At 37.1% G+C, this 26,234-nt stretch overlaps 1 protein-coding gene across 1 annotated transcript in view; it reads left to right on the top strand.

Annotated features, from left to right (window-relative positions):
- The window catches only part of KCNH7 (potassium voltage-gated channel subfamily H member 7), a gene marked incomplete at its 3' end in the record, with an annotated part of 221,040 nt that overhangs the window by 106,488 nt on the left and 88,318 nt on the right, over positions 1-26,234 (top strand). The window lies entirely within an intron of this gene.

Below are 26,234 nucleotides of genomic sequence, written 5' to 3'. Positions count from 1 at the left end.
TCTATTTATTCCATTCTAAATGGTGTCACAGCTTTAGCTACTTTCATGCCATTATTTGTAGAAAGAGAAGCTGTAGACTTAGAGAGGCTGCCCTTCTAATCATATTTAACATGTAGCTTCTAAATAGCAGATTTTCCACGGCATTCCCAAAGACGGTAGACATGTAAAGAACTTTCTTCTCAATTTTTCAATTCTTTTCATATTTTTTCAGTCACCAGAAAAGAATACTCCAGTCTGAACAGCACTGATATTGCATAATGCAATGCAGATACATTTAATCATCCTTGACACATTGATAAGGAGATAGATGGAAATAACCATTGACTTGCTATTAATACCGTAGCAAAGGATAAAAATAAACCCTTGAGCTAATAAAAAAAAGTATTGGAAGGGACAGGAAAGCTGACTTAAAAGCAGATTTTAGAAGGTAATTCAGCTGTAACAGGAATGTTGAAGTTGAAAGAACTTTGATGGTATCAAGTCAGATCTGCTTCTATTGTAGAGAATCGTAAGAAATAATCTGTTCCCTAAATTTTCTAAGTTTCTTGAAAAATAATTGTGTACCAACTCATACCTGAACCATTAATAATCATTTCTTCTGCTGCTGGTGTTGACTTTGGCTCAAATATTTCTGAAGTTCATCCCAATGTGTTTCCATACAGGACTTCTCTGCCCCCTTAACCTACACTTGGTAAGGCTACATATCAGTTTTTTCTCAGCAAGATAGGCCACTCATTCTCTTGTCTACCTTTCTCTGCCCCTATTCTTATTTGAGTTTAATTTTCTTGAACTCGAGTGCCCAAAATGGTACTTAGCATTTCAGATGAAATGTCAACCATGTCTTGTAAAGCGGCAGCCATATGTAACTTATGAAGTGCATTTTAGGGTCTTGTTTGTCTTTACACAGCTTATTTCCTAGTTAGCTGCTAGATTTGAGTATCACCATCTTCAGTTTATGTTGGAAGATATGTATTCCAGAGGACCTGAGCAAATCTGCTTTACAGATCTAATAGCTGTTCTAAGGCTAGAAAATCCACTTCCAAACATTCCAAAGGTTAATATTGCACCAATATACATTTGTGAGTACTTCTCCAGTGCCATTTAGATACCTGTTTTCCCTGAGGGTTTAGTAGTCGTAGCACTACTCTTCACACTGTCATATAAACGTCATTGATGAATGCAGGAAGCTTCATAAATGTAGATAAGGTATTTTCCAGACATTTTGTAATTAGCATTGCATGATGAGCTATCATAATTGCTTGCCTGACAGTAGTTTCTCATAATTTATAATGTCTTGATATATAATGCATATCCTGTAATGCATTTCAACCAGTCTGTAACTATCACAGTCAATCATCTTGAAACAGTGTCACAGTATGAACTGCTTTTAAGTCTATAGTAATTGTTCTGCTTCAAAAATCTGTTGTATTACAGTTGTTTTACAGCCAGGCCTGCATAAACTCTACCGAATTGAACTGAATAACTTGTTTGTCCCTGGCAGATTTCAGTCCTTAAAGTCTAGGCGTCAATGAAAGCAATCCAAGATTATTCAAAATACACACTTTTCTCCTTTTAGTGGAACATGACTGATGTCAATAACTCTGTTTTAAAATTAAAGTTTTACACTTGCCTAGAAAGCAGTTGAGCTCAGCTTTATAGCAGAAGCTTTCTGACACCTGCTAATATTATCATTTAAAGAATAATCAGCACTGCCTTGGCCAGAACAAAAGTAATCATATTGTAGGCACAACTTTTACACACGGCTGAGGCAAAATTTAAGCTGGAGATTTCTATTGCTTGAGACTGCCAAAGAAATGCCTAATGCTGGCAAAATCTGTATAATCTATTTAATAAGATAACTGTTTCTGAAAATGAACCTGTGACGATAAACAGTTTGTCACTGATGCTGAAAAAATGAGTCTTGCCCTCAGTCTGGTTCAAGTGCTCGTTCTTGACCCCATGTTACCCCCTTACAGAATGGGATGTGTGTGTTTCTAGTGATCTGAAATAGGGAGGAAAATTGAGTTAATATTAGCCAGCCAAAACCAGCTTAATTTTAGTTCCCTATGGTTCCACATAGTCACACAATGATCTGTGCTTGCACAAAGGAAGGGGTGGAAATTGGCAGTTCAAGACAGGCCAAGGCTGCTTCTCTGCAGAAACATTAGTTTAAGCTGATATAAAGCTTCTGCAAAATGTAGCCTTTAGCTGCACTGCCGCAAATGCCATTCATACAGATAGTGACTGCTCTATGAAATTGTTAACATTGTAAAGTTGACAAAAAAATTATTTACGGAAAATTCTTTTAGCTTCTGAGACCGAGAAATTGTATTAACTTCTGGCAATTCTGAAGCCAGTACTCACATTTAATGATCATAATTATAGTACGTAATAGGTTTTTAACATATCATTTACAAAAAACCTCACAAATGTGCAGACCTTACACATCACCAAACATAATTCCTTTCCTGTCAAATATTGTATAAATATGACATAAAGAATTCTCTTAAACCAACTACCAGAGAGAGCACGATACACATTTCTTCACTGCAAGAATATCTTATGTTCTGAGAATCAGCATCCTGAAGAACTCAGTACTTACTTTCCTAGCCCAGAAGAAACACAGTCAGTCAAACACTATTATGCTGCATCCCCCTGGAAAATATATATGACCTTTTTCTCATTACTAGAACTGCTGAGGACAAAAATTCCATTCCAGTCAGGACTTTGAAAGTTTGGAATGTAGCTTTAATCTAAGAGAGAGAAAAATAAATAAATAAAAAGAAGCTGGAAAAATTCTACTTTCTGGGAAGAAAAGTCTCCCTCAACATTTTCACCAGTCTATACAAAACTCTTTTCTTGCATTTTAATGGGGTTTTTTATGGTGCATTCTGTTGCATTTTGTGTATGTTTCTCTTCCTTCTGAGCAGAAAAGCTCTCATCATAGACTCACAGTACCCAGCTGTCATCAGAGAAAAACAGTTTCATGATCTGATATAGAAGGGAAATTTCCCTCACTGAAACTGATTGGACCAGGATGTTCTAGGGATCTAACTCTTAAATAATTGCAGGTAGTCTCAGATGCCTAATTAGCTAAGTATCTCTATGAATCTGAGCTTCATTTGAGAACAATTACAACTGTTGTGACTTGTTTCTATGAAATCTTTTTCTTATCTCTTTATCCTGTCCATTTTTAATATCCTTTCAAGGTGAAAACACATTTGGAAAAGAAATATGGGATTGATCAAACTTTCAAGTATTTGCTGCTATCTATAAAATCTCTCAAACTTACACTGAAACTAAACTGATCTGCACAGTTTTACATTGTCAAAAATTATTTCAACCTAGGATACAGACTCAGGCATTTGTGAGTGAATTTGGTAACTGAGCATTCCTATGCTTTGCTAGTATATATGAGTGACTTGTGCATACAGGCAACCTGAAGTTCCTTCTTTCACTGTCACCAGTCTGCCTACGCAACAGCTGCAATTTGTACTGGCTGACCCTGGGCACTGGTTTCATCCATCTGTATCTAGAATCTTCCCTCCACTCTTAAATGTAGGAGAGGAGACAAACAGGGTATTTATCAGTGGCCCTGGAGTTTCACAGTTCAAGCTTGAAGTCAAAATATATTTTATAGAAAGCAAAAACTGGATGGAAAAAAACAAATCTTGGCTAAGGTGTGGTGAAAATAACAAGATAAAACTGTTAGCTATGGGATAAGAGTCTTGATAAAAACCCAAACCTTTCAATCTCAGTTTCTGCATGTGTGTTTGTCTTACAGACATCTCTCTCTCAGCCCTGCAGCATCAGTTTCAGCAGTGGCTTCCTCCATCATCAATTTTTCTCTGAAAATTCCCACCAAACTAGCACCTTGTCAGCTTTAGCTGGTGTAGCAATTGTAGCCATGGGGTTTCTCATTTTGCTGTCCAGAGTAGTTCTGAGCACAGAGATAAATCACAGTGATAAAATGCAAGCTGCTGCTCTTCCGTAGCATCCTATTGATGGAGCTGCTCCAGCATTAGAGCAAAGGTTAAACAGCTAAAAAAAGAAGTTAGAGAAATGTCTTTTTCCCAACTATGCATCTTGAGTTATTTTGAGGTTTTGGCAGAAAAATAATTCATTTCTATTCCACAGATGAAATTACTGTATTTCATACAAAAATATATGTATTTCTGATTTCAGTGACTTTCAGTGACTTTATGTTTTTTGCACATCAACTGCGTTTATTTTGAAATAAGTCTTAATATATTTTAGTTGGGTAGTTATTTTTCATTATCCTTCATTTGACAAGAAAATAAATGTTCTTACACTGTTTTGTACAACATCTAAATAAAATAAAGTTAATTTACATTAATTTACTTGTGGCAAACTACCGTATTCATTTCTTCAGTATTGTGCTGTATTTTGTAAATCTCCTTTCCTCAAGTATCTCTAATTGCTTACTATTGAAAATATTTTTAGGTTTATGTGAAGATGTCATAAGGTACAGTGTGTATATTAAATAATCTTAATGGTTAACAAAAATTTATTGCAATAGCCTTTTTAACACGAGTATATATAAAAGGAAGCCTAGCAAAAATGCAGTATTTAATTTGTTAATCTGATTATGTGTTTTCACTGACAGAGCATACTGATAGGCAGGAGCAACTATAAACATATAGTAGTTTTGTATCTAATTTTCTTCCACTTCTGTAGCAAAATAATTGAGATCAGATATGTAATTGCCATTTCTTTCATTTAATTCCTCCTCCCATGTGCCTTTGAGGTCATATTTAGATGCCAGGCTAGCTGTGAAGGTGGACAGAGGCAGCTATTAAATGCGATTTCCTTCTGTCATTCAGCACCAATTGTTTCTGAGTAGCTATATTGGCAGCCTAAGGGGATTATAAATTCCATTTAATTTACTAACACTACAAGAGTGTTTGGGGTTTTTTAAAATCTTCTAGTGCTGTTCTTTTTCTGTACAGGCTTTCACATTTAATGAATATGTAAACTGAGTCAAATGTATTTCATGAAAAGAACAAAGTATTTTTTAAAAGCAGGAGCTACCAGATGCTAATCACACTGATATTAAAAATCCTTCATGTTGAAAAAAACCAAAAAAACCAAACCATATTACAAAACTAATATTTATCATGTAGTTATTACTTCCTTAAATACTGTAAACACAACCAGCCAATGCAAACATACAGTTGCAGAAAAACATATGTTGGAAAGTAATACCTGTATGTACAAAACCAAACAGAAGACATGCTTATGTTTGCCATATGAAATCATTGTGTAACACAGGTCTCGCAGTGAGTTAATGCAAGTCTGAGTGTTTATTTGTAGACAGATCAAATGACACTGGTTCTTTTTCTACATAAAACTGCACTTGGCCTATATTTCTGCTACACTAGGAGCTATTTAAATTCAGGCCCTAATCAGGGCATTCAGTCAGGACACTCAGTCTTCACCCAGAGTGATATGATGAGTACAAAGATGTGCAGTTTCTTTCTTGATCTATGGAAACCATAGCACTGGCAAGAAGGCTACTGCAATCACCCCAAAATACAGGAGTTGGTTGCAGTCAAGATATGTATCTACCTAGGAAGGCAGCTGTAATTCCAAATACATTTTAGAAATGTTATATAGCTAAGTTCTGATATGACTTAAATGCCTAGAGTTCAAGGACAGAAGCTGAATTGCATGTTCTAGTTTGTTCTGTAGTTAAAGACAGATCTATCCTAAGTTTTGGTGAGCCTGCATCATGCCCCACACTGCATTTGAAGGGCTGCTGTTGAGCATCCCAACCACTGAAGCACCACAAGGCTGGCAGGCAACTCCCCTTCCACACCAGTATCTTTTGGGGGAGATCTGGTCAATGACAAGCATCCTGAAAGATGCAGAAAGCAGGTCCATATATACTCATATGTCTGTTGCTAAACTTTCAGTGTAGTTCATATAAGTCATGATTGTTTGTTTCTGACATTTTAAATAATTACCTGAGACATGAAGCAATGTTGAAAGCATCCAATATAAGCATTTTGATAAGAAGAATGTGGACCACTTCTACATTTCCAAGTAAAGTAACTCAGCACCAAAAAAAAAAAGAAAATTGCTACTTTATCAAAAACAGACCAGTAGACTTCATTTCCATTGCATGAAACAGACAGGAAGAGAGAATAATACTGTAGTAAATCAGGGCAGAACCCTAGAAATTAATAAAATTTGGTTTGGTAGCAGTGTCTCATGAATGATTTGTTGTGACTTACCAAACCATACATTCCCATGCCTGTCTGCTGTTAAACACAGAGGAACTGCAAGCAGCTGGAAACTAAATAGGCTTTCATATTGTGCTGGTGTCCCAACACATATCCACTGACCAGTCAAGCTATCACATTAATATTAAACCGAAAACAACTATCAGTGTAAGCACTAAAAACTATTCAGGTTTTCACAGTCTGATTTCCCTCCCATTTCCAAACAAGCCTGTCAAATGGCAAAGGCAAAGAGCTGCTGAAGGCTTAAGCAGAACTAAATGATGGTAACATACAGCCACATATGCTTATATAGCTCCAACCATCTGCTATTCATATGTGGAAGTTGCTAAATATGATATTTCATCATAGCAGAAAGTCTTGGGGCAGGATAGTGATTGTTCAAGACCAACCCGTTAGAAGGGGGTCAAGCTGTATAACAAATAAGAAAAAATAATCCACAGCATCTCTAAGAAAGATAAAAACACAGTTAGATAATTCCAACAGTTACCAGCCACTGAACTGCCATTACTCTATTATAAGAAGGTACTTGGGCAAACTCTCCTTAGCTATCCACAACATTCACAAAAAATACCACTTCTATGTTTTCTAAGTTTTAGAGACCATATTGTGAGCCCTTTCCACTGAAGTGATATTGTTAACATTCAAAATTATCTATACATAAACAGGATTTTGAGAGGTTAAGTACTGTTATTAGTTCTATGAAGATTTTATTTCCAAACATGCCTACAACTTTTCTGGGAGAAGGACTAGTATATATTTTTGCCTGAAATTCTCCCTCCACTTAAGGCTTAGGGCCTTGTCTGACAGCAGGAGAACTATCAAGGAAATTGATTCTAACCATCTCATCTAACAGATGAGAAAAGTTATTAGTGCAACTGATTTATGAGATAATTTTCATTTATTGGAGGACAAGGTAGATTGCCTGTGCCACCATTGTTGCTTTTCAGTAGCTTGACCAGTTTTCTCACATTGCAGAAAGCACAGATGTTATGCTGTCCCTTAGGGGATATTCTGTCTGTATAAGAGGCAAAATTTCAATGCATCTTGACTGTGTAGAAGAGTCTCCCCGTGCTTCCCGAGGGTGTGAATAAAGCTGAGTATTTCTGGCAGATGAGAGTTGCAACTGAAAAATAATAAATAATGATATATTAAATAGTGCTGGACAACATAAAACAGCCCAGTGTCATTCAGAAAAGAAATGCTGACAGTTATTCACATTTTGTATTTTACTGCATGAGTCATAGGTATGCAGTATTCTACTCTAATGCAGGCACAAAAGTACAAGCTCAGGACTAGAAGGAATTACACATAATCAAATGTTTACTATGAAAACGTAAATTTGCCCTTCTCTGAATTAGGTACTGCGCCAGATTTCACAAAATTAGTAACCTGCCTAAGCCATTTTTCAAGGGTACATTTTAGTTTCACACCCACAGCATGCTAAGAAGCTGGAAAGATCTCTGCCTGTGCTGTGTGAAAAGAAACAAGCATCAGATGATGGAAGTCCATAGCCTCTTAACTGCAAACAGGAGGGAAGGAAAGAAGGGAGGGAGGGAGGGAGGGAGGGAGGGAGGGAGGGAGGGAGGGAGGGAGGGAGGGAGGGAGGGAGGGAGGGAGGAAGGAGGGAAGGCGGGAGGGAGGGAGGGAAAGAGGGAAGGAAGGAAGGAAGGAAGGAAGGAAGGAAGGAAGGAAGGAAGGAAGGAAGGAAGGAAGGAAGGAAGGAAGGAAGGAAGGAAGGAAGGAAGGAAGGAAGGAAGGAAGGAAGGAAGGAAGGAAGGAAGGAAGGAAGGAAGGAAGGAAGGAAGGAAGGAAGGAAGGAAGGAAGGAAGGAAGGAAGGAAGGAAGGAAGGAAGGAAGGAAGGAAGGAAGGAAGGAAGGAAGGAAGGAAGGAAGGAAGGGAGGGAGGGAGGGGGAGAGAGGAGATTAAGATAGATAGATAGATAGATAGATAGATAGATAGATAGATAGATAGATAGATAGATATTGGGTGAGGTACTTAGGGACATGGTTTACTAAGTAATATAGGTGGTAGAAGAACGGTTGGACTAGATGATCTTGGAGGTCCTTTCCAACATTAATGATTCTATGATTCTATGATAGGTTGCAAAAGCCCTTTAGCAAAGTATTGTATTCCTACCTTCACTTCTCTACCCTCTAGAGTATTTCATCAGGACATAACCCATGTGATACTTCTGTTGGAACTGGTCTGAAGATCAAAGTCTAGCAAAGGATTATTCTATACATATATTCTCTGTATATTCTATAGTTATTCTATATTCATACTTTTCTCAACATTTCTAAAGAGCAGCAGCACTGTATATCAGTTACAGGGCTCCTAGATGAAGTTCTATAGAAATCTTTTATCAAATAATAGCACTAACTTAATACACACTTTCACTAGTAAATTATTGCCAGAGATGCTACAGAATGCTGTACATGACCTCCATTACACATTTATATATTCCATTTTATGAATACTTAAATATAGTCTGTAATGTACTAAAATAATTAATCATTTATAAAAACCTGAGTGATAGGCATTTACAGCTTATTAGAAAAATGAATCTCTATTACATCTTTATGTTATTTATAAATATTCCCTTTATTTAAATTTTTAGTCGATTTTCAAAATTTGCCCTGAAAATATATGCATATATGTTAGACTATATATGTTACTTTAGACTGTGCCAGCAATGCAGCTCCTAATTTTCTAATTTATATGTTTTGAATACTAGTCTTGATCTTTTGTCACCTGTTTTTACCAACTTCACTAATTCGTGGTATCCTTTCAACTGCAAGTGTATTCTAACAGTGTAGTTCACATTTAAAAATTATGAAAATCGAGTCTTCAGCCCACCCTTGCTTTGGCCAACACTGTGAACAGCATGGTCTTGGTCATCGGACACACTTTGACTTCAAAAGTTACATACCACTGTCTTTACAAGACATGAATACACACTCCCATGCTTCACTAAAGTAACATTAATTTGCAATAGCAAATTTCAGCAAAGATAGAAATTGAGAGTTGGGTGTGCTAGAATGCTAACATGACTCATGGGTGCATTAGGAGAATATACCTAGTTGGATCTGAACTGACCTTTCATTTTTTCAGGCACACTTTAATCTTGATTAATGCTTACCTTGTTTTAGGCAATAGGTTTTGGCAGGTAAGAGAGAGGATTTTCTTTCCCACTGACTTTTACAGACATCTCAATCTGGAGTGCTTGCTAGACTTCCCTTTGAGCCTGAAAACTGTTGGCTTACAGGACATGTAGTGTTCCTGTGCCTTTTCCTCATGTCAGGTTAATTTCTGCTTCCATCCACCTCTTCAGTTCCCTTGCCAGTTATGGTTTAGTGAGGTTAGTCTCCCTGCTTTTCTTCGGTGCCAAATGGCAACACAGGGCTGAGTGGGAGTTTCAGAAATCCATTGCAGTAACAGCATAAAACACAACAAACCTGAATAGAGGAACAGCAATACTGCACAACTTCAAAACTACATGGACAAAGTGCATTCTCTGAAGTGAAATTATTTGTTTCCTTTCAAAGGGTATATACAGTCATATTAGACTCATACTGTTGTTGAGGCTTTCTAGCTTTGGAGTTGCCCAAGAAAAGGGCAGAGCCTGAGAGTTTTACAGTGAGAGAATTTTTACGCCAACAATAACTGTTTCCCTAATTGATGGATATGAATTTGGACACATTATTTACAACTGTACAGCACAGGTACAACCTATTAAAATCAGCATTTCGCTGCTAGTCTCAGGTATGCAAACTTTATAAACCTGAAGACCCAAATGGTATTTTCCCATTAAGAAGAAATGAAATCAAATCTTTAGATTTATATCAAATCAGTGTAAATGGAAGTATTCATCTTCTCAGCCATTGCAAGTTTGTTTGGTTTTGGTTTGAAACATTTTTACAGTACTTTGTCTACTTTAAGAATTACTAACTTAGGAGTTGTCATGGGAGAGGCAACATGGTCAGAGAATCTAGCAAGTAGAGTATACTATAAATGAACTACAACTTACACCTAGCACTGTAGCAGTTTAGTATTTCCCATTTGACAGATCAAGTTTTCACCAAAAAAAAAACCCAAAAAAAATTCCTATTTGTTTCTTTCATTTGGTTCTTTCTCCAAGAAAAAGTAAAAATTTCTCCCCAGGCTCATAAAGTTTTATGAACATTCTACATCAGTCAAAAGTCTCCCAGGAAAGTATTTCTTTAACAATTTTTCAACAAGTTCTTAGCATAATTTGGAATCTCAGCAGTGAGATACAAAGTAATTATGAAATTTATTTTGAAAATGCACAGCAAGTGTATGAAATCCTCTGTCACATTTGCACAGACCAAGAGTAACTCATTCAAGAACTGTGTTAGTGAAAAGACATCTTTTGGACACTGAAATTAATTTCAAAAGACCTTGAACTGAATTAAATTTTCTGCTGCATAGGCAGCGGCAGACTTGGTTGATATCTTTTTGCCCAGGGGCACAAAGCCTGATTTGCTTCTGCATTAAAGGAGCACTACAGTTTCCTCATACCCAGAGTTACTGGGGTGTGTGGAATGTCCTGTTAAGATAAACAAAGTGATCAGACTAAGCACATAGAGCTGCATGCCAAAATTGAGGTACTCTGCTTCATTCAGGGTGTGTGTAGCCATGATGCTGACTCATGAGTGTGCCTCCCTGAGGTGTGCTGCCACAGAAAGGTAGAGGGCTTCAGCTACCTTCCGCTGCTTTTCTCAGAGTCAAATGCCTTATAAAACTAAAAGTGAAATATGAAGAGAGAACTCCTCACAAGAAGTTTTTCAAAAGTAGAAAAAAAGACAGAGCAGAGGTTCAGATTTTACTTCAAATTATACATTTTTTTTTCCCTAAACATTTTTCCAAGTCTTAGTTAATTTCTCTCTAGAGGCTTTGTAAATATTTTGGTTCTTTCACTGTCATATCAAATATCTGCACAAAGCATGAGATTTTAACTGTAATGTCTAAACAATATGAAGACAAAGTAATATACAAAGTACACATTACTGACAATATTCAGCAAGACACTTAAGTCAATGGGACTTCTAAAAGCTAAAAAATTGTCATCTACTTAAGTGTCTACTTGAATCCCAGCCAGTGGGCTTCATTATACTCTTTATGGGTTTTATCATTTTGACCTTTACTGCACAGTAAATTTTGCCCTTCTTGTGGTATTTATAACATGTTCTATGCCATACTTGCAAAGGAGATTACCACAGATTTATCTACTGCAATTAGAAAAGGATGAGCTTACAGTGGACTGTAGTGGATGCACTCCACAGGAAAATGCATATTGCTTATATTAAAAAATTATTATCTTTAAATAAATAGACCATTATAAATTTGTAGTAGTATTAATGTCAGAACTGAGATGAATAGAATGCAATTTACGCATTTTAATTTCTTGAAGTAAAAGTGACTTGATCTGCATATAAAATCTATAAGACGCATTAAGTCTTTCACAAAAGTAATGTCATCTCAGGCATTTAAGATAAAAGTGGAATTTTAGGTCTGATCATTCATTTTTCTACCTTTAATGCCACAGTGAAGCTACAGTGTGATGTTTTGACTGCTTTATTTTGCACTCATGTTTCTCACTATTATTTTACTAGTCTTCATCTTTTTTCAACAGCTCAGTCCTGAATATCGATATCATATAAGGTATTTAACTACTGCCTAACTATTGACCAGTTTCCCTAAGATGCATCTACAACCTGCAAAAGATAACTCAGAATATCTAAAGTTAACTTTTTCATTTACAGTCCCTTGTCCACTTGTCTTATTTTCATTAATAATTTACTGATTCTACACAAAGCTCCCATGAAGTTATACTTGTGGAAGAAAATAACAAATAAAAAAAAGTCAAGATGAACAATTCAACTGTAAACTTTGTTTGCAGTTTTACAATACGGTGTCAGACAGTCTTGACCATTGACTACAGCGTTTCATGTATAGAACCCACACATACATATGCGTGTGTGAACTCTGTATATTTTCAGTATGTATAAGTTCAAGGGGGCTGTACAGCTAAGACTTCGAAGCACTTAAAACTGTAAGCCACCAATTCACAGGAGTCAACTGGCTACATGTAAGTGACACATCCATACTTTTTAAGAAGTTCCATAGAAGCAATAAATCTAAAATGAGATGCTTAATAATACTAGTAAGATGTATGTTACTCAGTTGCTGAGGGTTTAGCAAGTTGAAAGATAATCAACGCCTGGAGTTATTAAACTTCAAAATCAACAAGCACAGAATGCAGAAAATAGACTATTATGAAATAAATATGTTTTGACTTATATTTGACAGGCTTCTGCTAAAGGATATTTACAAGACTGGATACATGATGACTTAGCATCAACCCTTTTTATTCTTGATTACTAGCCAGGATTTCATTGCATTTCAGCCCATAGAAACAGAGCAAGATTTCATTTCCCATACAGATACCTAAACAAATTATGAAAGTTGTCTTAAGAACCAGCACATGCAACACGCGGGTTGACAGAGTGGGCTGTGGCTGTGAACACTGCATCATTTTGTATTATGATTTCCATTCTGTGCTATGCCTGAGGCAGGCTATGTCTCAAACAGGTTACTGTCATGCATTTGAAGCAGATGTCCAAGGAAGGCTGATGGACTATAATATGAATTTGAAAGCCAAGATGGCAAATCAAAGGTCTTAAACCCAGAGCTTCATGCACCAGTTTTTCTACAAAAAAAGTTCATGGGTGGGGTGAATGGGCCAGAGCCTCCCAGAAGAGCACATGATACAGAGCAGAATGTTTGAGCAGCAACCAAATTTTCATCTTCTAGGAAACATTAGGGAAAAATATTTCAGGAACAATTTTATCAATTGCAAAAAGTATTTGGTTTTGATGTCTACTACATCCATATTTCTTCCTTTCCTAGTTTGTCCCAAAGGAGTAAATCAGAAGCCAAGAATGTGCGCGTGTACTGTATAGTAATACATGCCAAGAGATGCTAAGGGATCTACAGCTTAATAGGAGCTCTGAGGAAGCATGCAGAAGTGACAGAAAGGAAAAGCAGGCAGAGCATCCCATGGGGGAGAGCCCAAGTCACTAGCTGTAGGGTCTGCAGTGACAGGACTTTGGAATCACCGATTTTGATGAAGTGGATATGTGCTGTAAATTAGATGGCACCCAGACACAGTTGATAAAAGAAGCACAATTTTATTCAGCCATATAGTCAGCAATTGTGTTCAACTTGAAAGATAAAACTGGCGAAATAAAATCATTCCAAGCAAGCTGGAACACTCTGCGAAGACTTTCAAAAATCCAGCCTTCTAGGAAGATTTCTTTTCCGATCCACTGCTATTTAGTTTAGCACATGAAAACTTTATTCTGGGGTCTGTCAGTGGTGTGTCAGTAATATTAATCAACTTTTTTTCTTTTCTAGAATTTGTACTTTGTCGTAACAGAAAGCCATATTATGCTATTAAACTGTTTAGGTTTAGAGATTCAGCTTAAAAAAAATCCACCTCACTACACCTAGGGGAATTGCTTACCACTTTTCTAGCAAAAAAGCCATACCTAATGATGTTCTGAATTGCATTTAGATTATTTTGCCTGAGGCAAATTGGGCAAATATCTTCCATCCTGCCCATTACAAAGGAGGGTTACAGCGCACACACACACACACATCCACACAGACAGGAAGTCACATGAAGTATTAAGTAAGCCTTCAGTCCTGGGCCATGGCCCAGGGCAAGAGTCCAGCAACTTGTGGGAGGGAACACTGCCAGCCTAACAGATGGACATACATATGGGTAGTCAGGACATCATGTGAAGCCATCAAGTATGGATACTAAGGGCATGATTCCAACCTAAGAACATGAGCTTTCTGTGAAGGTTAGGGGATGTTAAGCTGGATTTACTTTCCAAAATAAAGAACAAATTCCACTGCCATGTCCGGTAACAGTTACGCTCTTAGTTAATCAGGTGAAGTTGGTGGTGGCTAAAGAGAGCTTTTTCCTAACAAAATTCTTCTTCCATTTCACAAGGGAGATTTCATTCTGACAAATAAATATGTATTATTTGCAGGGAGATGTAGTTAATGATAATGATTTTGCACTGGCTGTGCTTTGACCCTGCATCACCATCTGGACTGTACATTTTCCCTAAAGGAGACAGGAAACAGCTATTTGAGCAGCGAATGCAGCCTAGATAGCCAAATGCATCCTCCAGCAACCATTACTGGGAGGGTCAGATTTGGGAACCACTGCCCTTTATGATGAGGAGACAATGAGAAAAGAGGCATAACACCTACCCACATACTGCCCTGGAGAGTAAGTACTGAGCTAGCATTGCTGATGTGTCTGAATGAAAAACAGGTACGTGCATCCCACAGCTGTCTGCTGGAATGCCCGTCAGCAGAAGAGAGTGAGGGAGGTTAGGAGTCATGCTTTGTGAATTGAATTCACTGCTACACCACCATAACCCAAGGACTGGCCAAAGCCTGCTATTGAAATGTGATCCCTCATAGAAATCTGACTAGATCATGAAATTTGACCAATTGACTAAGCAAAGCACATGAAATTTTATTCCCAAAAATAGGGGAGAGGCAGCATCTTGGTTTATGGAGCACTATATGTTCAGAGCAAAGTTGCCCCAGGAAGCACTGAATTCTTCCTTCAATTGAGATGAGATATTGAGAAGAAACATTAGAACTTAATGAAGATTAATAGATTTTTGTTTGTTGATTAAAAGGAATTGTCTGTTGCTTCCAGTCTTGATCAAAAAACATAGAGGGACAACCACTTTTTTCTGTGATAGTCCATTCCAGAGGATACAGCTTGCATTATCTGCTTTCAGGTTCCAGACATTTAGGTTCTTTCTGCTAGACTCAGGAGCTCCTTCATGAAGTTATTTGTTGCAATGCAAGTCAGTTCTCGAACTACTTTTCACTAAGAAAAGATTGACATATTGAAGATTCAAACTGATGGAGTTTTCTGAAGGATGCTATTCCTCTGATCTTCTTTATGCCCTCTCCAATTCAGAGGCTGGAAAATGTATGCAGTAATCCAGTTTCAGTCTCCCCAGTGGAAAATGTTGACTTCTACCTCTTTATGCAGGCTAATCTGACCATTTTTACACATTATTCTAGTATTTCTTTTGTGAAACAGTACATTCCAAGATATAGCTACCATGATTTAGTTCCACCCCACATGCCCTGGTTCTGTAACTCTATGATTAAATTTACCATTTCAGAATGCATTTGTTTGCATTTAATGTCTCACTTACTGAATAATCCAAATTCTTCTATTTTGACTCATTACCATGTCATTAGCTACTTCAAAAATAGTTTTTGAAGCATCCATACATTTCATAGGAGCAATTTTATCTTTTCTACAGATCTTATCAAAGCAAATTAATGCTATTGTGGTCATGTCTGTGGACTTTCACTAGAAACTCCAGCACTGAATGTGATACTCCATTAATGACTCTTCGGAAGCCCTTAGTCAATTTGTAAACCATGTAATGAGCTTTTTATAAGTATAGTGCTATTACTTTATTACAATATTGTATAGCAATCAGTAGAATACCTTACAAAAGCATATGCCTGTAATGGCTACTTGGTTCTTTTTTTTTGGTACAAAGAATATAATCATTAAATCAGATTTTTTGTCCATTAATAATGTCTGCCTACCGTACTGAGTGACATTAATTATACTCCAGTCAGGTATTCTTTATTAAATTAATCTAACATCACAAGTTTAATTATTTTGCTTAGAACTCATGACAGGCTCACTGCCATACAGTCATTTCAACCACTATATCCCTTTTATGAATGCAGACCCAGTATTAGCATTGTTCCAACCTTCTGGATCTTTGCCCAGCAAGATCTGCTATGAGGTTACGTCAAAGTTGTAGACTGCTAAGTGTAGACCTAGATCTTTGACTAAAATTTTTTCATATTTTCTGCTGGTTTGGATCTAGCAAAGACCATATTTCAGAAATTTTCTTAATGTATCTGTCACCTTGCTGCATAATTATTACCACATACTTATTAACAATTTTACCACTACTGCTGTTACCGGGATTTTTATGGACTATCACTATTATTGGAATTATTTTTCTCAATGCAGTTACATACCTACTTAGTGTGCTTAGTCTTGCTCTGATGTTGCCACATTCCTCTATCAACTTTCTATATTTCATACGTCTTTGTTTTAACAGATGAGTATTTACTTTCTCCATTCACTATATGCCTGTTAATTCCTTTTGCATTCAATTGTAGTTAAGATTTTCAGCATCTCTGAAACATTATTCATTTGTTACCTAACATTTTCATTAAGAATTCAGATTTTTCATTCATATATTTCTCTGATTTCTCCTCCCACTTATTTCCACTTACATTTCTCTCAACCACAGAAAATTACCCATTTAGAAGAATCACCATTTTACTGCTTGGGACTCTTCTTTGTCTGTTTATACTGATTGCAATCAGGTCATGAAAACCACCCCTAGGGAAGTCATGAACTTGTAGTCCAGTAAATTATTCGTATTTTTCAATTCTAATGAGATCTTAAATGAAAAATATATCATGTTGGGCATGAAGACTTTCCATTAGAAAACTTGGAGGTTTTTTTCTTTTTACAAAAATGTACTGGTTTACTAGCGTGTCTGACAAACCTCCAGTATATAGACCTCCCATCACATTTATCAATATGTATTTTAAATCCCATGACTTTGTGTTATAACAAACTCTGGAATGTTACACCTCTTTCAGCTACTTTGTTTGCCCTCAGAGATTACATTTACTTGTTTTATGATCCCAGTAGCTTGATAACTCCCATCAGTTTTCCGGATTGGCTTTCTCACTGATGAGGGTTTCCAGATCATCGTCTTTGTTACGAAGACCTCATGATGGCTATTGCATACAAGAATCCCTCTTTTTGTGTCTGTCTGTCCCTTCAGACACATTTTTCTGGATTAAAGTACTATAATGCATACATTATGACTGCACCTCATGGTGTATATGATGACAACTTTTTTTCTAGTAGCTCAGGTTTTGTGTATTTCTAACTACAACTCTCTCACAAAGCATCAGAAAGGGTATCTTTCCATGACTATGATTTTCAAAGGCTATGATTTCCATGAAAACGACATCTGTATTTGGAAAATGGTACTCCATCCACTTGACCAATGGATCTGGATGCACATTGCATTTGTGCAATTATGCAACAATGACAGCATTTCTCTTTTGCCTCAGGGAACCTACTCTTGGTGTTTTTCTATATTGCCCTTCATACTCTATGGCCACCTAATGTCTTCTATTTGATATCTATTAAGAACTGTATCACAAAAAATCTCCTTGAAATGGCACAGTGTGTAAACAGAATCTGGTTCACTCCTTTACCTCATATATTCTGGACCAATACCTTGAACAAATTGTAAAAATTATTGAAATGGAGTTCTGGCTTTTCCTTTTTTTACTTCTATCCTGCCCTGCCTCCCATCCCCACATTCTGCATTGTAAGGTTATTCAATTAGTTCTTAAAATAGTTTATGTAGTTTAATTTGGGAAAATAAATGAGGTTACTTTCACAGAAATGTCTTATTCTGCACTTTTTCTGCAAGATGGACAATATTCAACAAACCTGAGCTTCCTTTTCTCATGAACATAATAAGACATTTCTCAGTTGAATGCCCAGAGGTCCACAGATTCTAATGAGGGTTTAGTAAAGAATAGCTAGAGGGAAAAAGAGAAAGAGAGAAAGAAAGAGAGAAGAGATACATAAAGAATAAAGGCATCTATAATTTTAGCACATACAATTAAATACATGCTAATTCTTAGCCAACTAGCTGAAAAATAAAAAACTAGAACCATTATTTGTCAGTAATGTTTAAATCATATTTAACTTATGATTTAAAATAATCACATACTGTTTGTTAGCAAACACTAAAGTTCTGTAGTTCTTTACTATTCTGTTACAAAATGTGAGAGAAAATGTTCCTATCTTTTTTTTTTCACCTTGAGCTATACATCTGGTATTTGTTGAGTGCTATTCTTTAAATAAGCTTACTGAAATTGTGAATGAAAAAAGTCAACACATTTTCACAATGAAATCCAGTTGTTTTCAAAAATATTCTAATTACATGTAATCTCACTGAATTTATGTAATCCTCACTGCTATGACCTTTCCTAATTAAAAAGTCTGTCTTCACAGAGATTGGAAAATGCATGAAAATGAACTAAAACTAATACGTAAATGCTTAGTGATACAACTAAAAACATAGTATAACAAACTTACTTTGAGAGTGTTTCATTAGAATTACTTGGACTAAGTCATTCCATTTTATTCACCCACCTCTTCAACTTCAGAAAGGAATTTGGTATTTCATCCCCGATCCTTCTCCAGTGGTAGTGATCTATAGTAATTTTTGATAATGGTAATTTTTTGTTGTCTACTGTCACAAATTGGGATGCTCCATGTTTTACAGCATTACATTCTGGGTTCTCATTATTAATAGACATAGAACTCTAGTCAAGTATATCCACATTTTAGAACCTAAGAAAAAGCTCTTTGTCCTCAGCTCAAGTGTATTATGCAGCAATGGATTTTGTATTTGCTATTAATCTTGAATTTTATTTTCAGTGAAATAAACATTTTAAAGTATTAATTTTGTCTCATAGGAATATCTTGTGCAATGCAGAAAAAATAACTTTTCAATATTGTCCTTAAAATTAATAAATATTTCATTTTGAAAATGTCTGAGTGAAACATTTCAGTTTCTTTCTAAAATAGCACTGTTTCTGGCAATGTTAGAAATTCAGTTATGAAATTCATCAAGTACAGTATATCTTACATTCACTACAGGTATATTACAGGTGTCTATAAAATCAAGCATTTATAAACAAGATGAAAACCATTGAACTTGCCTCATTTACACAGTCTGTAAGATCTAAAACACAAAAGAATAAAGAATCCTCCTCCGTTATTTAGCAGTCAACTTGTAAATTGTTTAGATACTTAACAATTAATTTATTTTTTTTTCCAGAGCCCTTTGTGCAGTCTGTCCTAACCTTCCATGTCTGACTGCTTAGCATCTGGTGACAGACTGTATGCAGTGTACTTAGAGGCTTTACATAGGTGCAAGAAACCAGGTACAAGATATTTAACTGCACATGCAGACACAGAAATACTATCTTAACAGATCAGACACATTGCTTTTCAGAAGCAGCACTACTTGCTATATACTTCTGGACAAAATTTTAGCCTAATTTTAGGGCCTAACTGATTCCAAGTAACACTTATGTCTCAAAATCTCAGCCTTGCGAACTGCCACTAGTGAGAACCCATGCAGAAAAAAAAAGTTTCAGACCCAGCTTTCACCCCCCTATGCATTTACCAGAGTGTATCTCTGAGGAAAATTGGTTTGAGAGAGTGTTCAAGGCTGACTGCAGGAACTGGGCCTCCTGACTTCAGTCTGTGCTCTAGAGAAACCCTTTCTGACAAAACTCAAATGTAGTTTCAATGTGAACTGAGATAGAAAGGAGCCAACCTTGCAATTTCTGCACCAGCTGTAGTTTCCTAAAATTCTTCTATGTGCAGCCTGGAATCTAATAAGTCATTACCCTTTCAGGTACAAAGAGTTTTCAACATTTTTCACTCTATGCTCTTTCCTTGGTCTTTACTTTAGACACATGTAGCATCACTGCTTCTTTGTTTTTCAGTTTTCTTTCCTTGCCAAATATTTAATCGCTCTATAGCTTCTGTACATGTTTATATGTGCTTAAACAACAAAGGACTGGGAAACAGTCCTCCCCAATAAAATGTGTTCTGCATTACAATTGATCACCATAGTTCTATTAGTGTAGGTGTAGATATTACAATTAAGAGGGTAGCAATAATTTTGCCAATGCAGTAGCATAAGAAATGCTGGAGCAAGCTGTTAACAGTATTTATCTAGCTATTGAATTATATCACAAATGGGATTACAGGGAGAGAAAATGAGATATTTATATAAGCCAGCCATATAATGAACTTGTGCACAGACTCCAGAGGGTAATTTTTTTCTTAGTTTGCTATTTTTAAAATTCCTCCCTCACCTCTAAAGTTAATACCTTACAAAACCTTCATCGGTCCTTGTATTAGGTTTGTGTCAAGCTTTTGGTAGCGTTGGGGCTACAGATGTGGTTTCTGTGAAAAGCTGTTAGAAGCTTCCCCTGTGCTGATAGAGCCAATGCCAGCTGGCCCCAAGACGGACCCACTGCTGGCTAAGGCTGAGCCCATCAGTGATGGTGGTAGTGCCTCTGGGGTAACAGAATTAAGGAGAGGGGAGAAATCTGCACAATGGCAGCCAGAGAAAGGAGTTAGAATATGTGAGACAAACAACTCTTCAGACACCAAGTTCAGTGAAGAAGACTGGGGAGGAGGTGGCCCAAGTGCCAGAGCAGAGATTCCCCTGCAGTCTATAGAGACGACCATGGCGAGGCAGCTTGTTCCCCTGTAGACTGTGGAGGACCCTGTGCCAGAGCTGATGGATGCACCCAAATGAGGCTGAGACCCTGTGGGAAGCCCATGCTGGAGCAGGCTCCTGGCAGGACCTGTGCACCCATGGAGAGAAGAGCCCACACTAGAGCAGTTTTGCTGGAAGAGCTTGTGACCCTGTGAGGGACCCATGCTGAAGCAATCTGTTCCTCAAGGACTGCTTCCCATAGAAGGGACTGATGGCAGAGCAATCTGCCTCTGAAGTTCTAGACACACACTGGAGCAGTGCATGAAGAACTGTAGCTCTTGGGAGTGACTCACATTTGGGAAGTTTGTGGAGGCCTGTCTCCTATAAGTGGGACTCCATGTTGGAGCCCGGGAAGGGTGTGAGGGGTCCTCCTCCTGAGGAGGAAGGAGTGGCAGAGACAACATGTGATGCACTGACTGCAACCTCCATTCCCTATAACCCTGCATTGCTGTGGGGAGAAAGTAGAGAATTTGTGAATGAAGTTGATCCCAGGAAGAAGGGAGGGGTGGCAGGTAGATGTTTGAAGATTTAGGTTTTGTTTCTCATTATCTTACTCTGATTTGATTAGTAATAAATTAAACTAATTTATTGGAATCAACTTTCCCAAGTTGATTCTGCTTTGCCGATGGTGGTAATTGGTGAGTGATCTGTTCCTGTCCTTACCTCAACCCAAGAGCCTTGCCTCATACTTTCTCTCTCCCACCCAGCTGAGGAGGGGGGTGACAGACCATCTTTAGTGGACAGCTGGCTGCCAGCCAGGGTGAACAGTCCACAGTCCTATAAATCAAATCTTAGTATCAGCAACCATTAGAGTGACAGAATGAATATCTATTTCATATGGAGGGTGGCGTGAAATGTTAAAGGGAACAGGTCCCATTTAATCACTGTAAGCTCCCTAATAAATATCAGCCAAATATACTCTCCTTGTATCCCCCTTAAAAATAGCTATTCAATTGAAAAGGGATATAATACATTTCAACCTGCTGTCTATTTTTAGTTGTTCTCTGCAATGAGTCTTTTTTAAAAGAGACAGACATACAGATACATCTGCAGCATGTTAAATGGGAAGCTCGTGAATTCCCCATTCTTGCCACACAAGATAGCTCATTTTCAGTCAGATGGAACTGGAAAACAGCGACATAAAGACACAGCTCAGAAGATAGAGGTAAAAGATGAAGAAGATCATACGAGCCATTACCCAGAGTTCTGTGTGGATAGACACTAGACTCATGTTAATATTGTGGAGCTATTATCTCCTAATTCAATTGTGAAAATAGGATCAAGAGTTTCCTTGTGCTACCCTTACTTTCTAAATTTTTGCTGCAGCTTTGGAAAAAGGACTTTTCTTTTTATGTCTCAGCCCTATCACCTCTAGAGAAAGTAAAATAATACCTGTGCTCTTTGAAGGGCAGCAACAGGCAATGTTTGCAATGCGGCCTGGGATTCCTGGAATGGATGCTCTTTATGGGTACAAATATTCTCATCTTTAGTCTTAGCATCAAGTTGACTCCTGTTCTTCACGGGTGCAGCTACATAACAAATGGGTGAGGAGGGGAGTGAAAGAACATCCACGGGCAATTCTTTCCTTTAGAGCCAAAGCTTTGACAAAACTTAAATAGGGTCTCTACAGTTCAGATGTCTCCAAAGATTGGAATAAATGACATCAAGTGCAAAGATGCAAAGAGCTGCAGGTAAAAACAGACACAAATATTTGTCTGATACTTCTTTCATGGAGTTGTTACTGAATTGAGCAAGTAGTTATGTGGTATCTGTCTCCAGTGATCTGATTCTACATCACTAGGAGCTGGGCAATTTTCTCAGGGGAGATTCAGCCATTCCTCCACTCATTTTTATTATATGAACAGGCAGACTAAGTTGTGAAAATCTGTTAGTAAATATTTTCTTTTAATTGACACAGAAATGGGCTTGTAAAGGCATTTGGAGCTCTTTAACATCGTATCACGTGAAATTCTTAAGATCTTCTTGTGACTATTTTCAACATAACACTACAGGAATAGACTTCTTAGCATGATTTGAGAAAGTAAACCTTTTACAGTAAGTCCACTGAAAACAAGATTCCCTGTGACATGCTGCATTATTCCTAGCTTGTGCTTGAATAGGAACATGAAGAAATAGATTTTCAGCCCTTGAATGGTCATGGTGAGTCCCCACATCACAATACACATCATCCCTCAATATTTGACAGACTGGCTTTTGCTTGATATTCAATACACATCAGCGCTGCAATTGTCTCTAAATGCCAACAAAAGCTCAACTAAATACCCTGTTTGCTTAGAGTGAACCTCCAACTAGAGGTAAACAGGCTTCTGAATTTTAAACATAAAAGTACTTTCTTCAGTGATAAGTCACAGAAATCACACAAGACACAACAAACATTCACTGGGTAATGTTTTTCTTCTAATTTCCTTTCCTTTGTTTATAAACCTTCAAGGATACAAAATGATTTGCTTTACTGGTCTCATTAGTACATTCCAACCAGTCATTTTCAGGTGTCATTCTTCCGCACCATTTACAGCTTGATGAGAGCAATTGCTTGCTAAAGCAAGGTTTTAACCCGTTTGTTACCAGAATCTTTGTATCATATAGAAAAAAAAAATAAAATTGGCTGAATTCCATTTCTTTTTTTAAAGTTTGGCTGAAAATAGATATGGAACAACAGGGAATAAGGTCACAGTTCTAGAAGATCACATGTGAAGCTGCTTCAAGTAAGGGTATTCTACTTATCCTTAGGGCATTTCAAGAATGCAAAAGTCTTATCAGCAGTGTGTAAAAGACAGCCTTATTTCACAAGATTTTGTATAACCCTTCCCACCTTGCCTTCCATCTATCACATTGGTCCATATAAGGAGTATGTCCATATTCACTCCTTTATCTGCCAGCACTTAGCAACAAAATAGATTATAAACAGCAGTCTGGGATGGAAAACAAGAACTGATCAGCATTTCATATGCTCCTAAGGGACTTGTTACTACTTGTATTTGCCATAACGGGCATGGTGGACAGAACTCACAAGCTTAGCCTTACTGAATGCCCACACCAAGCAGGGTAATCTCTTCTTTCCCAAGAGTGGAGCTCACATTTAATTTTATTTTATTTCATTTCTTTAAATTCCCTGTACTTGCTGCCTGGACAAGTGTTGTCCTAGACCTGAATAAAAAGAGTAACTAACTTTTCAAGACCTGTTGCAGCCAGGAAGAAGTCAAGAGAGATGCTTCCTATGCCCTTTAGGGAGGAACAGACTATTGGATTTGGGGAGTTGAAGAGTTAGTAGCAAGCCCTAAAGATGAAGACTCTATTAGGGATGGCCAAAGTCAAAAGTTTTTCAGATCTTCCACACTAATTCTCCCTCACATGATGACTCTTTTCTTTCCCCAAAGAAGTACTTATTAACACTGGAAAGGTAAAGAGATTTTATGAACCAGATTAATCTGTTTGATTTGTCTGCTTTGTACTGCTCTCATGTTTAAACACTATGCAGCGAGATGTTTAAATAAACTTTGCTTCACCAGAATTGCTCAAATGATCCAATATATCCTTGTAGAATCTTAATATATCCTAATTTTTTATTTCTTAAATATTTATTGTCACGTATGTATGTATTTTAGCAGTTACTTGTTTCATACCTGCCTATCTAGTCTTGTGAAATCATACCGTTGACAGGATCCTAAACATATCCACACAGCATATAGGGGAGCAGAACCTTTTCTTCACATATGGATATTTTGTCCCTAATTTACCTAGATGAAAGATTGGGCTTCAAGATGCCACAGAGAAAAGAAAACAAGCCCTAATAGCCATGGAACTCCAGCTGACAAGAAAATATGTAGTTTTTCTTATGTATCACCTCCAACTATGATAAAAAGAGAGCACAACAGGTGTATTTCATGATTATCCCACAATAGTAACCTTTAGAAAATCCAGGTATATTGCTGGATATTGAATCTATTAATTACAAAGGTATAACTTTCATAAATGTTCTGATTATGTCAAACACTTGCCCTGTGCCATTGGCCAAGAAATGCAAATTCCAGGAATTTCATTACTATTTTTATTGGTCACAAAAAGCATTTCTTTCTCTCAAAATATTAAGTATAGAGACAAAACAGGGAAAACACTGCCCTTCATTGCAGGAGTGCAATGGTTATTTTGTCTTTCCTTACTGCCATTTCAATAGCGATATTTATAAGCACAGAGCAGATAAGAGTTTCTGTACTGAATAAAAACACTACCAGTGACCACAGCAGGCATTGTCATTTAGTTAAGTTGCAGAATTCCAATTCCAGTCATTCGGACAACATAAATATTGTATGCCTCTTAAAAAGTCCAGGTGTCTTGGAAAAGATTCAGACTAATGAACCACACTGGACTCATTTGCCTGCTGGTGCACTTGGTCTTCAAATTGACTATCCTGAATTATACTAGGTATGAGTCTTTTTCATTCTTTGTTCCCAAAATATTTCTACATGGAGCTTAAATTTTTAACCCTGTGCTCTTTTTCTCACATTCTTAAGTCGTGGACTGTTAAACAGCTTCTGCATCTCCCCAGAGATGCAAATCACTAGTTCCAGTACAAATGAGGTTTGTAAATGCTTGAGGGCGGAATGTCCTACATAAACGGGAGATAGTGTCATTACTTAGCACTGTGGGAAGCATTTCAAAAGCTGAAACACCCTTGCCTTCAAAAGCAGGAAAGTTTTTCAAGAAGTCTGAGGCTCCTCATCATCCTCGTGCCCAATAGCCAATATACATTTGATCCACCAAAGTTCAGTGTTCTCCAAAGGCAACTGATTGGGAGCTGTCTGTTCAACCTATAAATCTGCCTCTCAGAACATAGTCTGTAGCATGAAATAGGAGGTATTTTCTTCCAAGCAAATCAATAAATATAATGTCTGTTTAAGCTCAATATGTATTTTTACAAGTTAGCTAAAAACACAAAGATTATTTCTAAATTCTCTTCAGACTCTCTTTTTAACCAGTCTATGTTGCGATGCTTGGCCTGCAGCACTTCTATTTTTAGCTCTAATGGAACAGTCTTAAATTGCTTATTTTCTGTTTACTAAAGTCATTGAGCTTGTAACCATGGCAACTGTGGCAAGTGCTACAGCTTAACTGTATTATTAAATGGATTGAAGGTACAGCTGCAAAACTTGAAAGGCCAGCATGTCAATTTTATACATAGCTCAAACTGCCATATATACCACACTATAGCAAGGACTACATTAAATATGAGGAGCCAGAATCTGATCTTAGTTATAATGATATAAATCTTTACTGTCTCTCTTCTCAATGGTGCACACACACACACACACACAGAGAAAAAAAAAAACGATGATTGTGTAACCCAGATCAGGATCTGTTTTTGTCAAATTGCACAGCCTGTCAAGTTTCAGTGATTACTGCATTTGAATGCATAAATTGCAGATGATGTACATTAAGCCAGTC

This window comes from Gallinula chloropus (assembly GCF_964237585.1).
Source record: "Gallinula chloropus genome assembly, chromosome: 5".
NCBI classification, from domain to species: domain Eukaryota; kingdom Metazoa; phylum Chordata; class Aves; order Gruiformes; family Rallidae; genus Gallinula; species Gallinula chloropus.
The sequence above is the reverse complement of the archived record's forward strand: the minus strand, read 5'-3'. Positions and strand labels throughout refer to the sequence as shown.